Source organism: Erithacus rubecula (assembly GCF_903797595.1).
Source record: "Erithacus rubecula genome assembly, chromosome: 3".
NCBI classification, from domain to species: domain Eukaryota; kingdom Metazoa; phylum Chordata; class Aves; order Passeriformes; family Muscicapidae; genus Erithacus; species Erithacus rubecula.
This window is the reverse complement of record NC_136689.1, coordinates 97,691,880-97,705,758: the sequence shown is the minus strand read 5'-3', so window position 1 is coordinate 97,705,758 and position 13,879 is coordinate 97,691,880. Positions and strand designations below refer to the sequence as shown.

General features: G+C 41.2%; 1 long non-coding RNA gene across 1 annotated transcript; it reads right to left on the bottom strand.

Moving 5' to 3' along the window:
• Positions 1 to 5,805: 5,805 nt before the first annotated feature.
• LOC306799317 lies at positions 5,806 to 13,031 on the bottom strand. The gene is made up of 3 exons (XR_013773577.1): positions 12,918 to 13,031; positions 9,235 to 9,282; positions 5,806 to 6,044 (listed from the first exon to the last, which is right to left on the bottom strand). It is a non-coding gene; the product is annotated as an uncharacterized lncRNA (long non-coding RNA).
• Between the last annotated feature and the right edge of the window lie 848 nt (positions 13,032 to 13,879).

Here is a 13,879-nt window from a genome sequence, read left to right as displayed (position 1 = left end):
GACAATGTTAGGCTCTGATTTTATGCTAGAAGTGAACAAGGATTATGAAACATTTCTGAGAGCCTGACTTTTCTCCTGTACTCAATCTGGTGAGGAACAATCCCAAACCAGAGATGCCCTGGCTCAGGAGAGGTGGCGTTGCTTGGCTGCAAATGGAGCCAAACCTTTGGTATTTTCCATTGGCCTCAGCCTCCAGGGAGTGAAGCTTTCCTTGGCCCTTGGGTAGGGAATGCAGGTTTGTCTTTCCATGTGGAGTTAACATTTGTTGATCTGCTTTCCAGTTTGCATTTGTTGTTTTCCCATTAAAGGAGGAAAGAAAGTCAAATTAGATCACTTTTTGGAAGGAGGGGGAACTGAATTATTGTTCTTACCTACTTCATATCAATATAAATCCTGTGTGTCAGTTCTTGTGCTTCAAATAAAGTGAAAAATTTATTAAGGTCTGATCTCTGCTTCTCTGAACCCACAGAGTTCAGAGTTGAATTTTAACAATAATGGATTTACATTCAACTGTTGGACTCATAATTTATGCCTTCTGTATAAGGATGGTACAGCCTGACAACTCTGCTGCTGGGTAAGAAGTCAGAAAAAGTGTCCTAGCAGGGCTCAGGCACCATGACCACTGTTCAGAAAAAAAACCCCATTCAACTAGCAAAACTGCAGAAGTAACAGTATCCCATGTAAACCAAGGAAGGACCTTGATAACTGCAGGGTTGAGCTATTACTTTTCAGCTCAAAATTAAAATTTCTTTTGAATACTTTCAAGACATAAAAAAATTGCAATGGTAATCTAGAGAGGCTGGATAAAGTTAAGCTTTTATTTTCAGCTCTGCCAACTATACTCTGGTAAATCACATCTTGGTAGCACACGAAAAACAGTGGTTTCAATCCTGTGCCTCCCAAATCATGGGTAAAAACAGGGCCTGAGCTTTTCCTCTCTCCCCACTCCTTCTGCCACATGAGTTATGACCATCCAGGGAGCAGCAGGAGGAGGTTGGAGGGGTAACACTGAGCAGTGTGGATGAGGGGAATCAAGCATGACAAAGTTAACCATTACCACCCAACACTGGATTTCTTCTATACACTCTGCACTAAAGCCAGCCAGAGACAATGGCATTATGTTATTGCTGACAGTAATGCCTGTGCTGGGATATATGTTTTGCTGACAGCAGTTGAAATCTTGGAGGTATTTGCCATGGGGAACTTGGTCCCGTTCCTCCTGGTTTGTTTATTATTTGCAGCTCTGATGCTTTGGTGTCTCAGCCAGCTGGCTGGTGTGGAAAGGGGATTCCTGGAAGAGCAGCATTAGGCTGGCTCAGGCCTTGGGGGGTCTTTACCATGTCCCTGATTGTGCACTTGACACCAACACGCTGGGTGATTTAGCACCAGACACTTGCTGTCTCTGCCTCCATTTCCCTCCAGTGAAATTGTTAGTGATGGTGCTTACTTTACAAACTGCATGGAGCTGTACAGTTGCCAAGCTCTCTATGAGGCAACAAATGACATCAATTAGCTGCTTTGCACAGACCCAACACTGAGAAAGAAAAAAAGGTTGTTTCAGTCATTGTGGCACTGAGCTCATTACTTTGATCCATCCATCCTGAACATCTTGCCTTGTAGGGCATGAGTCAGGATTAGTTGTGTACTTTGCCTTTCTGCGTGCAAATACAGAAATGACCTGTAAACATGGTGATAGTCAGCATTTATCATCTGATCTATCACAAGATAAAAATATCATGTTCTTTTATTGTATATCTTTACTCTGGCCTCGGTATGCAAGATTTTACTTTGTTTGCTTAATGAACTTGTAATTAAACAAAGAAAGAAAAAACCTAAAACCCTGGTAATTCTCTTTGTTTTCAGTGCTTCCACTGTTTCTCCATTATTTAGTCTTCTCCAAATTCGCCTGAATTTTACACTAAAGATAAACTTCTGCTTCAGTTTGAAGTTAAAAGCAAATCTAGCATAGACTTTAACAAAATCAGAAAAGGCCTCAATATCTTGCCAAAACTTTTAAAAGATGAAGATGCTGAGTTGCTTAGAGGACAAGTTTGGATTCTACATACTGTGAGTTGGTTTACTAAATACAAAAGGGGGAATAAAAAGCCCCTAGTCTCATGTTACTCAAGAAAATGCCTCACTTGTTTGTAATTTACACTAATTAAACCACAGTCTTATGGATTACTCTGCATTTTTGTCAATATAGGAAAAGCAGACAGGGAAAAATTGGCAGTTGATTATGACTGTCATAGCTCCACCAATGTAATAGGAGCCAAAATATTTGCAGTATGGGATGGTTTCTTTGTGTAGCATTTTGGAGATGTCAGATACATGTTTTTTTTTTTTTTTTTTTGCACAGACTAATGTGTGGCCTTGGCATCAAATCTATAGCTGCATTACATTTGATAAGGGTTGCTAGAAATTAAGACCTTGAAACAGGCTGTCATTCATACCTTTGCAGGGTGGGGTGAAGGTATGGAATCTCCTCATTAAAAAAGAGCCAAATCAAATTATTGGAGAAGATCAAGTTACTGGACTTCACGCAATTCATGAATCTCTGGCATTGTGCTTGCTTCAGGATTGCCTCCAAGATGTGAAGGAGGAACAAGACCTGTTGGAAAGCCCATGGCTGTGTCCTTCTTAACCCAAGCAATAAACACTGTAGCTTCCTTTCCCAGCTGTTTCCTCATGATCCATTGATCCCCCTGGACCCAGACTCTGAGATTTGAAGGCTCTTGGCAGCCCACTAAGCTCTGAGGGAAGAGGTAGCACATGTGTGTGATGAAAAGGGTGAAAGCTTTATGGAATCAGCTCTCTTCTCCCTTCCTTGAACAGGCACTTGCTTATCACTGTAGTTTTCCTGTAAAAAGTTGTTTTTATTGCAGAAATGTGACACCATAGGAGTTAAAGTAAATCCCATTTTTTGGTTCTTCATGGTGCAGCTGCCTTGCCATATTTAATACTGCACTGTTACCAATATTGTGCAAAGGCTTCGGTACAAATTGAGATTAACAAGTAACAGTCACATTACACCACCAACAATAATCTAAAGTAAATTACCTCTTTTCCTACCATTATTTGCCTTTGCATTTCTGCTCTGGCTGAATTACAAAATGCTCTAGGCCATGCATTTTCTTGAGATGACTGCAATTCTGCAGTAGCAAGCATTTCTGCCCTTTAGCTGTTAACCACATGGTGCTCCAAACAAGACAGCAAACCACTAGGAATGTCAGCTGCACCCCACCCTACTGAGAATTTAACATTTTTCTGAAGACAAAAAATATTTTCCTTGGTTGATATTTTATAATAGCTAATAATAATAATAATAATAACAACAACAACATTCATAATAATGCTGTTTTTTCAAAATATTGTTTTCTAACCATGGAGTCTGAGCACTGGATATCACGTGCTTTTAATCAGGTCTGATATTGTATGAAGAGGTTTATATTATCTTTAGGAAAAGACAGTAACACAAATGAAAATATATTCTCAGCCAATGCAATCCAGAATTTGTCAGCTTTATTGAAGTGGATCATCAGTCCTGTTTTCTTCAGCCCACCTATGTTACCATTACTCTAGGGGCAAATAGGGTATTAGTACCTTTTGATAAATAATCACTTGGTTATCAAGAATCCAAATGGTTCAAACTGAGATTTTTTACTTTGGTTCCATTACTTTATAACTCTAGTCTGTGTTTCAAGAAGCAACTGAAGTTGTCCTTTCAGTGTCCTTTCCCTTTCCCTTCTCCTTCCCCTTTTCTCTTTTAATATTTTCTCATTTTTTTCCCCCACATTTCCCCTTTCTGCTTTCTTCCCTCTTCTTTTTTTTTTTTTTTTTTTTTTTTTTTTTTTTTTTTTTTTTTTTTTTTTTTCAATTTTGGGGGTTTTTAAGGTTGTCTATATGGAAGCAAAGCAAACACTGGCTTTCTTTATTTCTTTCAAAGGAGATTTTGATTGAGGTAGTAATAAAATATTTGTGTTGAGCAGCAAGGGGCCATCTGGAAGGCACCTTAAGCCCTGGGTTTAAGACACACATAAGCAAGGGTTCAATGCTTAAAGAATTATTCACAAAGTAAGCATATCAGTGAGGTGCACAAAAGCAAAGCTTCTTGGAGTGTTTCTTTCTGAGCTGTTATTTAAAGCTTTTGGGTTGCTTCAACCCATGTGGTTTTGAACAGAGCTTCTGAGGATGTCTGGGTTAAAGCTGCCCTCTGCTTTACTTGAGGACAGCCTGCTCTCCCACTGCCCCAGCTACCAGCCAGCAGGCAGGAAGATAAAGATCAACCTTGCATCACAGGCAGGGCTGCAGCTTACTGGGCAGGCCCTAGACCTGCACATCATCCATCAGCCCTCCCATAGACAGGTCTGCCATTAAATCAAAGGGAAGTTTCTCATGAATGGCCATCCCACAAGCTCTGCATGTTGATGATTTGCAAGACATGTTTACTTCCAGTGTTAGAAGATGAAACCTGCTGTGGACAACTGCCCTCTCTGCATGAACATGGAAAGGCAGGGACCCAAGGGAAGGGATTCTGTGTTTTCACTTCTGCTTGGCAAGTTATGGCTGAGGCACCAAAGGGACCTGGGAGAGAGGTGATGAAGGCAGAGAGAGCCACTCATGGCTGCTCTGTGCTTCAGGAAGCTCCAGCTGTCTGTCTCCCTGTTGGTCCTGCTCTGCAGCTCCTGCACCTGCCATGGCTCTGCCATCATGAGCTGGCACTTCCCACCTCTCATCTCTGCCACTTGCAGGGGAAGAGGATGAGGTGGGAAGAGCTGACTGAGGCTGCTCCTGTTGCTCCAGTTTCAACTCTGCTTATCACTGTGCTGGCTAATCACTGTGCTGACAGGCATTTTGGTCCTGAGAAAGTAGCACTGCAACAAGTTTGGGATGTTGGATGTGAACTTGTCTGTTCTAGTGAGGTTAGAAGGTCCTGATCCCTCCATCACAAGAAATTTAAAAGGCATCCAGAAAAGGTTTAGAGATGAGCAACAGAGATGATCAAAGGAACAGAAAGTCTCTGTATGAAGGATGACTAAGCTAGGACTTTTGTATATGGAAAGGCCATAAAGGGGGAGGAGGGGATGGATTTGCAAAAAAATTTGAGTGGCATGGAGAGAATGAATAGATGGATTTTTTTTTTTACTCGTTTCCAGCACAAGAGGTGGGAGACATCAGATTAAGCTAATAAAATAGTAGGGCAAAATAGTAGGGCTACAAACAAAACATCTCAGTCAGCTGACTCATGGATCTTCTTGACAAAGAATGGTGTGGGTGCTGAAATTTTTAGGATTTCAAGAAAGATTTAATGTAAGAGTAAACCCCTGGGATTACCAACTGCATAGAAACCACAGCCTTATCAGGAGGTTCTGAAGATGTCTTGAAATTGGGAGGGGGTGACAGGAGTTTTGCTATATGCCTGTTCACTAGGCATCTGCTGTTGGTGTGGTGGGAAGTAGGGTAGAGGGACCCTCAATCTGACATTTTACAGTTTTCCTTCTGTTCTTCACAGCAGTGAAAAGTCTGCAAAGCTGTAGAAACTATGAGTAGGCTTTAGGTCACTTGACTTTAACCCTCAGAAAATAGAGGCTCTAGTCGCCCATCTCCCAGAAATTAGTGGCATGGAGGGCACACCACCCACCCTAAAATAGGAATCCAAAAGGACAGATGAATCACCATCACCAGCTACCTTTTATTTCTGATTTCCTAGGGAGCCTGAACAGCTGCCTTGTGTTGGATGAGTAGTTCCTTTTTAACTTCAGCTAATCTTACTTGAGTGAGACTGATCCTGAATAAAGTGGGTTTTGGCAGTAGGTTTAGGGTCTTTTTCTGCAAGGTTTCAAATGCCACTGTGTTAAGGCTAGCATTTATTAGATGTGTCCTTTGAAAAAAGCTCCTTGAGCATGACTGGGAATTTCACTCTTCAAAGGTCAGTGGTGTGCAGCAACAAAACCAATCAAGCTCTACCTGGGGTCTGAGGAAGCCCTGTTTCAGAGTGTGGGACTTCTGGCATTTAATTTCCTATTTAGACACTGCATCTGAAACTAATTAAAAGGAAGGTGACTGATAGCTGAGAGACAGAGATTACTGGCTTGTGTTGTACTGTCCAGAAACATTACATGACCATTCCCAGCTGTTGTTCCAGCATGGGGTACACCAGCTGTCTCATCAAATCACACCATGGAATAACAACACAGAAATCTTCCATATTATCCTGCCATAAGAAAACAACTCCTACTGACAAGACCCCAAAACAGAAAAAAAAAAAAAAAATCTTGAAAGCTAATTTCTTTTGCTTCCTCTGATTACATTTTACCTTCCAGGAAGCAGATGTAAACACAGTCCACATTCATTCCAGCTTTGTAATCACCAGCTTTTGTTTTTGCAAATGTATCTAAACTGCTAACTTCATTTTCACAGCACTTAAATTACTTGGAAAATTATTTCTCATCCAGATTGCCAATGTGTAGTGTGACAGACTTTGGCACTATTGGAGCAGTGTACCCTGCCTGCCTTCTGTGGATGCTTCTGTGGATGTGTTAATCATTAAAGCACAGCTTTCCAAACCACTCAGATATTGATGAATGTTATATGCATATTAATTTTGTGAAATGCATACTTTTGTTTTTAGTTCTGCCTTTTACAAGTGATTGTGACATTCAAGACACAAAATCAAATTTGCACCAGAATTTAGATAGGGATAGGTGATAGGGACAGACTTAGTAAAAGCCAAGATTAGCAAAAATAGGCCTATTCTATTTTCCTTTTTGAAATTTGACTGGATTATTTAAATTTATAACCAGTGTCTTATCAACACAAAGTTACTATATTTGATCCCAGATATGAAACTGGCAGGAAATGGATTACTACAACAAAATGCAGAAGTGAGCTTTCACCAGCTTGCCTGAGAAAAAGGCTAAAAATCTTAAAACTGTAATTTAATTGCAGTAGAATTTTAAAAATACCAGATGCTTTGATATTTAGATATAGAAATGATAATAAAATCTATGAATACTAATGCTTCAGGATCTTATAATGTCATAAACAAAGAATAATGCCACTGATTGCATTTAAATTCTGCTGATATACAGCTGGTAGAACCTGGCCAGACCTTTGCCTGCCATGGTGATTGCTGTGAGTGCAAAGCTCAGACATCAGAGCTAGAGAATATGAAGCAACACTACCCTTAGGTAAAGGGAGCACTAAACACATTTAAAGACTGCACAGTGTGGGATAAACTCATAATTTAAGCCAGTGTGGGTGGCTGAATACTCTGAATACTTTCATGGATCTTTTAGAAATTAGGAGCTGACAGCATTGTACCTTCCCTACCACCCTGAGTGCTATTTTGTGCTGTCCTTGAGCAAGGCTTCCTGGGGGTGGTAAGGCTTATCAAATGAATAAGAGCCAGCAGTATTTAGACACCTTCCTCCCCTTCACTTCAGTTAAAATTAGGCACAGAGATGCCTTGGTGGCTTTGGGCCTGTGAGCAGTGAGGTATGGCAGGGAATCACCTGCAGGAGCAGCGTGGCAGCTGAGTGGGTGCAGGGGTGTTTAGTGGCAATGCTGGTGGCAGATGGACCAAAGGAATTGTCCATGGATGTGCCACAGCTGTTCCTCTCTCTGTGCACAAGCCCACACTCACCTGAGGTAGATGCTGACTCTCTGGGATTGATGGGAATTACAGCTGACCAAGTAACTTATGCTAGCTGCTCTCTGAAGAAAGTGTTCTCTTGGAAGCCTTTCTAGAAGTCCTCTGTGAGTTGGTGGTGTGGCACTTTTTAGGAATTTGCAAAAAAGTGATGCAGCCAGCAGCCAGACAAGGGTTGGACAGTGTACAAAGACAGCTTCCAAGGAAAAAGGCTAATATCAACAAATAGAGGTCAGATACACATAATCATTTATCTGGTCTGGCCACACTAACAGTAAACCAGATGCAAACATATGCAGATGACATGCTGAGTGTACTTCAAAGGCTTTTTACAATTCCTCAGCTGGGATAGAAGCAAGGCAATGTGGAACCAAGAGAGACACAGGAATTTTCCCCAGACAACCATTCCTTAGCCTGGCATTGCATCTTGATTACCCCTTTCAGTAAAGCTGCCATAATTACCTGGCTTCTTTGCTGTTATAATTGACACTGAGCTACATGGTTTTATGGTTGCAGCCATGCTGGGGGCAGAGACACACAAGCAAGCACACAGGATGGTTAAAGGTTGGCCTGCAACATGGGAACAAGTGTCATGCCTGCTGGGAGGGCCATGTCCCTGTCAACCCTGTTCAGACTCTGCCACCTCACTTTGGAAAAGCTCTGAGGGTTTGTAGTGAGCCTCTTGTGGCAGTGATGTGCACCTGGGTTCATGAACACTGTGTACCACCTATGGATCAGCACTGGTATGGTTAAGTGTTGGTGAATTTTCCCTTTTCCCCCAGACAGATAAAAGATCCCTTACAAATCTCTTTCAGTGTAGTTCCAGTATATTTTCTATACTGGGTACAGCTACAGATTTCCTATCTTTCCAGAAACAAAGGTGCCACAAGGGTTGTGTACAAGGACAGGTAACAAATAGCGCTGAAAATCCCAAAAAAATGTCATCATAAATATCTGTTGATTTTGGACCCATGTAAAAATGACAACTGAGCTCAGGTTCAGCATTAAAAAAAAAGTGTAAGCCTCTACAAGCAAAAAAACTTTGTGCACTTATAAAACTCTTCCTGAGACTGTGATTTTCCCAAAGTGCTGTGAGTTGAAAGTTGCTTTCCATTCAAGAGCTACAGCTGTGACTCCAGCTGTCCCTCCTGAATGTTATTTGATTCAGGAAGCCTTTCATGCCGAGGACTGACCTTTCAAAGGGATTCATATTGTGTATTACCCCTTTTTGTGCTTCATTATGTATATGCTGATGAGCTGAGGGTGGTGGCCAGGTGATAAATTGCTAGCAAGTGATAAATTGCTAGATAACCCACTCATTAGTTGGAAGGCTTGGAAGTAGAGAAGAAAGCAGTGTGAAGATCAAGGACTGTTAGTGGAAGCTGATGAGAGGTCCTGTGGAACCGATTGAAATGAGTGAGTCTCAACCTGACTGATTTGGTGGGTGTTGCATGTAGTTCATGCTGCTTTTTGGAAGGGCTGGCTGCACATTCCCACCATGACTGGAAAGTTTTCTTCTTTAGCTTTTTGCTCATGTGACCTTTTGTGCTTAGGAGAGTAAATAGATCGTTCAGCCTGCTTACCTCTGTAAATCTGTGCTATTATAGTCTTCAAATGAATAGCAATGGTGTCTGCTCCGTGGAAAAAAAAAAAAAAAAAAGTAAAAATGTCTTCTCTCTAGGAAAGTGTGGGATGGGTATTTGTTTGCTGCTGACTCCAGTGTGGCTTGAGATGCAGCTTGATATATAAGGCCATGTGCCACCTTCCACCTAAGAAGGCTCTCCTCCTTGTTGAAGAAACCCTTAATTTTAATAAGACTGATTGTCCTTTCCTGCCTTAGATAAAAGCATTGCATTTGTTTGTTACCTGTGAATGCTGGTAAAATACCTGCAGGTAAAGGTTGCAGTTTCTGGCACTATCTTTTGCCGTTCTTGAGACAGCAAATGCTTGACAAGTTGTGCATGGCTGGTGGAAGCCACCCCTCTGCCTTAGCTGGCAGAAGCTCATATTCAGTGCCTATCAAAACTTAGTTCTTGAAAACTGCCTCCTGAGAGGAACTTTTAATTAGCTGAGCTTTTCTGAAATGAGTAGGTGCAAATGAGTCAATTTAATTACTTCATGTTGCAGCCTTCCCATGTAGGCAGTTGAGGATTTTTCTTCTCTATAACTTTGACAGAACTGTGACTTCTGGTCAATCAGGGCTGGTAATCAGTGTGAAATTATCTGTGTTTTTGCTGTTTTGGAATGAGATTGGTCTCTTGGCATCGTTTTTGGCAGCACAAGCCACGTGTGCAAAAAAGACAACACTGGAGTCAGACACAGATTTACAGATCCCCTGTGGCTGTCTCCACACCTATGAGAAGAAAATGCATGATATCAGCAATGACACACCAACTTTGGGAACTGTTCCAGGTGCTGTCCCTGAAGCATCCAAGGAAAATAAGAGTTAAGTGTATGCTCCCAGAAACAGAAGGGCAAGCACACAAAGCATGCTAATTCCAGGCAGACAATCTGCAAGGATGCTGTGCACAGAATAAGCCTGGGAGGAACCACAACAAATATGTTGGGGTTTTCACAGCTTTGTCTGCAGTGGGAGAATAACCTAGACTTCTGTATTGTGCCTACAATACATGGCTGGGAGCAGGTAATCTCCTACCTCTTTCTGCAGAGGGTCCCATCTACAGTGACTATAGCCTGGAGGAGCCTGTGCCATCTGCAATGGGCCATCATAAATACTCTAAGAGACAGAAAACTGTTTATGTCCCTATGGAAGCACTGGTGCTTGACTGCAAATACTTTTATTTATAGACAGTGTGTCAACAGCTCACCTGAGGAAGCAATGCTTGTCCTCAAGACAGTGATTTTGAAGGCCCATCACTGGAAAACTTTGGGGCCATTCACACATGGATATGTGGTGATACTAGTGTTGTATGCCCAAAGTTATATTGGTGCTGCAGACAGCTGTATTTCAAATTCTTGGGGCCTGGGCAAACACTGTTGGTAGGGTGAGGAGGAGGTGGCACTGAGGACTTGTAACAGCCAACTTTCCAGACAATGTCTTGTAACATTCTGTAAAGGGTCACTAATACTAATTTTCATGACTATTTTCTAATTATGTATAAAAGCCTTAAATCCCTTGGAAGATCTTTAAGTGAGATGCAGTTTGAAGAAAGGCTTTTTTAAAATTTATTTTAATTTTTTTTTTTCCTAATAGAGCAATGGAGAGAGCTGAAATGGGAGAAGCCAATAAAATTACAGGTTTTTTGGGGTGTCCAAGATAGTCTTCATCTGAAAATTAGAAGCAGGAACATCAGGTTGAGAATGGGGTGAGAACAATTGCTTTGACAATTAAAGGACAGAAAGCAGTTTTCAGTCCTCAGAAATTACACTGTGGTTGGTTTCCCACTCTAAATCAGGATACTTACAGCAATACAGTCTGTGCTGTAAAGGTGGGAAGAACAGTAGGTAGGAGGAATAGGAATAAATTACCAATAGCAGAGGAGGTGGATACTTGGTGTAGATTGTGAAAAATCCATGCCAGGTTATATCTCCTTCTATATCTAGCTTTTGATAAAAATACCATTTTAAGAACTTCCTGCTCTCTTCTCATCCACAGAGTGCTATTTACATCCACACACCCTACTCCTCCCCTTCCTCCCCACCTTGGTTGGGCTACATAGATGTTTAGGAGGCCACTGGGTAACTGTACTAGTGAATTGATCAGAAGCTTTAAAAATCCTTGCCAAAAAGCATAAATCATCCCTGTTTCTGAGCTGGTGACCCCCTACCTAGGTTTGCAAGGTACTATTGCTTCTAGTCCAAAGTCTCTGTGTGGAGCTTGCACATTCTTCCTCAGCCTGGATCTGGCTTGGGGTACCAGCACATTTTGTGGATGAGCTTGGTTTATTCCATGTGATGGCCACAGATTTGTCTATATAACTCCTGACTGGCTTTGTAAGATCTGGCCCATCTTTTCTTGAAGACACATAAATTATCCTGCTTTCCTGTGTGTAAGTGTTCTCCTGACATCACTTCTTTGTAGAACATCCTTTCTTTAAAACTTTGGTAAGGAGTAGGGACATACATAAATAAGTACATAATCCTGGGATTGGCAGCCTTGTGGATGCTATGCACGTAATCCAAGCCTGTCCCTGGGAGTTATGAGTATCCCATATAAAAACCAGAATCATAGTAGCAGGCAGTGATCTGGTAATCTGTACAAGGTGGGATTGCTTCTGCCCTTCCTCATCCTCATTTAAGATTTCTCAAAGCAAAAAGATTCATTGATAGCTATATTTTTGCTGTTTTCAGCAGCAATTCCACTACATGAGTTTCAGCTGTCTTAATACAAAAATGTTGCTGATAACTTATTCTTTGAGTAGTTGTCACCATTTTTTAAAATGACAAAAATCTTGATGCCATTAAAAATACAGTATCTGCAGAGAAAAGCCCCAATATGAAGTTTGCTGTGGTTATTTCAAAGAAAATATAGTTATTGCAATAACTTCAACCAAAACACTTCACATGTGGGAAAGTTTAGCTAAAGAAAGAACAGTTCATATATATAAAGACAGACATCTATAAAAATAAGCATATAACTTGACTATTTAAACTCCTAATCATGAGTTTAAATAGTGAGGAATCACTCACTTCCTTTTCCCAGTATTTCATCTGCAGATTTATGGGTATAAACTCTGAGAGAGATCCAGTTTATGTGTTTTATCCTGCTCCATCTGGCCTTTTAAGAAGGTTCACATCAAGGTGGTTATCTCTTGGGATGGCACATCTTCATATGGTGGTGATGGTTTGTATCCTTTTAAAGTATTTTTCTGTTGTGGCTCTGTGTTTTAGAGGAGCCAATTAAAAGCATGCTCTTGGCTGCTTTTTCAGCATATTATTAGCTTATCAAAGCTGGAGCTTGCTAGATAAGCTGTGTTGCAGTATATGCCTATATAATGTCTCTGAGGCATTTAAATGCACTGAAACTTAATGCTGGCTATCAATAGCATAGTAGTTTCTATACTTGGAATTTAAATTCTGGAAGACTTGGCTTTTTACTGGGTTCACTAGAAAGTTATGAAGCATTATGTGCCAGAATTTATTTTTTTTTCTTTAATCTTTGGCCTTATTTTAAGAATTCTTCATTGGTTTCATGCTGAAGTCTATGTGCACACAAATCAGTGCATGGGGAGCCACATCCTGCCATGTGGCAGCCCCCAACATCTTTGCTGCCCTGGAGTGAGAACTGGGGTGGATGTGTGGGGACCTCACCTGGTGCAAAAACTGGCCCTGACCCACATGTAGATGAGAAACTATTGCTCTCCAGTGCTGTGTTGGGATGAAATGTTGGGATGAAATGGAGCTGAGTGGTGTGTCCAGGACGTTAGAGCTTACCCCATGGCAGGAGAGAGATAAGGGACTGGGAAGTGCTGGGTGGTTGCTGCTGGTGGTAACATACTCTGTTGTGACATCATCAAGTAAAGGACCAACAAACCAACATCAGGACATGTTAAAGGATCTTGGAATGTAAAGCAGGTATTTGCCACAGCCGTGCTAAGATCCTTCAAGCCAGAGCCCACTTATTGCAGTGTGAATATTTCACACCTTTCTGGTTTTAGTTTAGTTTATTATCTGCTTTCAGATGAGTCACGTGAGTGTAAACAGATCAGTTTGTCTCTAAGGAAATGACCCCAGAAAATTGGGAGAGTCAGTTCAGTCCAAATACCATCTGCAGAAATGAGGATTTAAAAACTTGCATAATGTTTACCAATCTTATACTGCTCCTGTTTCCTCTCTCGTGGTTTTCTTGGGTAAGCATATAATTTTCTGGCAAAAAGTCTAATTTGTTCAATGGATGCTGACATTGCACCAATGTTCCTCAACACATCCCAATTTCAAAAGCAAAAAATGGCCTATTTCAAAGTAATGCAGACATTCACAAACTTCTGTCACTGAAATCCATGTGGAAACCTAAAGAAAAACTAGTTTTAAAATCATTTGGGTCCTTGAGAGCTTTGTCCTCAGATATTTTCTTATTAATATTGCTGCTATAGACTTGCAGCCAAAGTAAAACTGGCTAGAACTGCCACAAGAACCAACTCTCCACCAGCTCAGCTCCACAGCAGTTCACAAAAGCATTGCCACTGCTCATATTTTCTGTAGTTTGGTCAAGCGGCTGCCTGGTTGCAGAAATTCAGGTGCTCAGCAGATGACAGCACAGTACAGAGA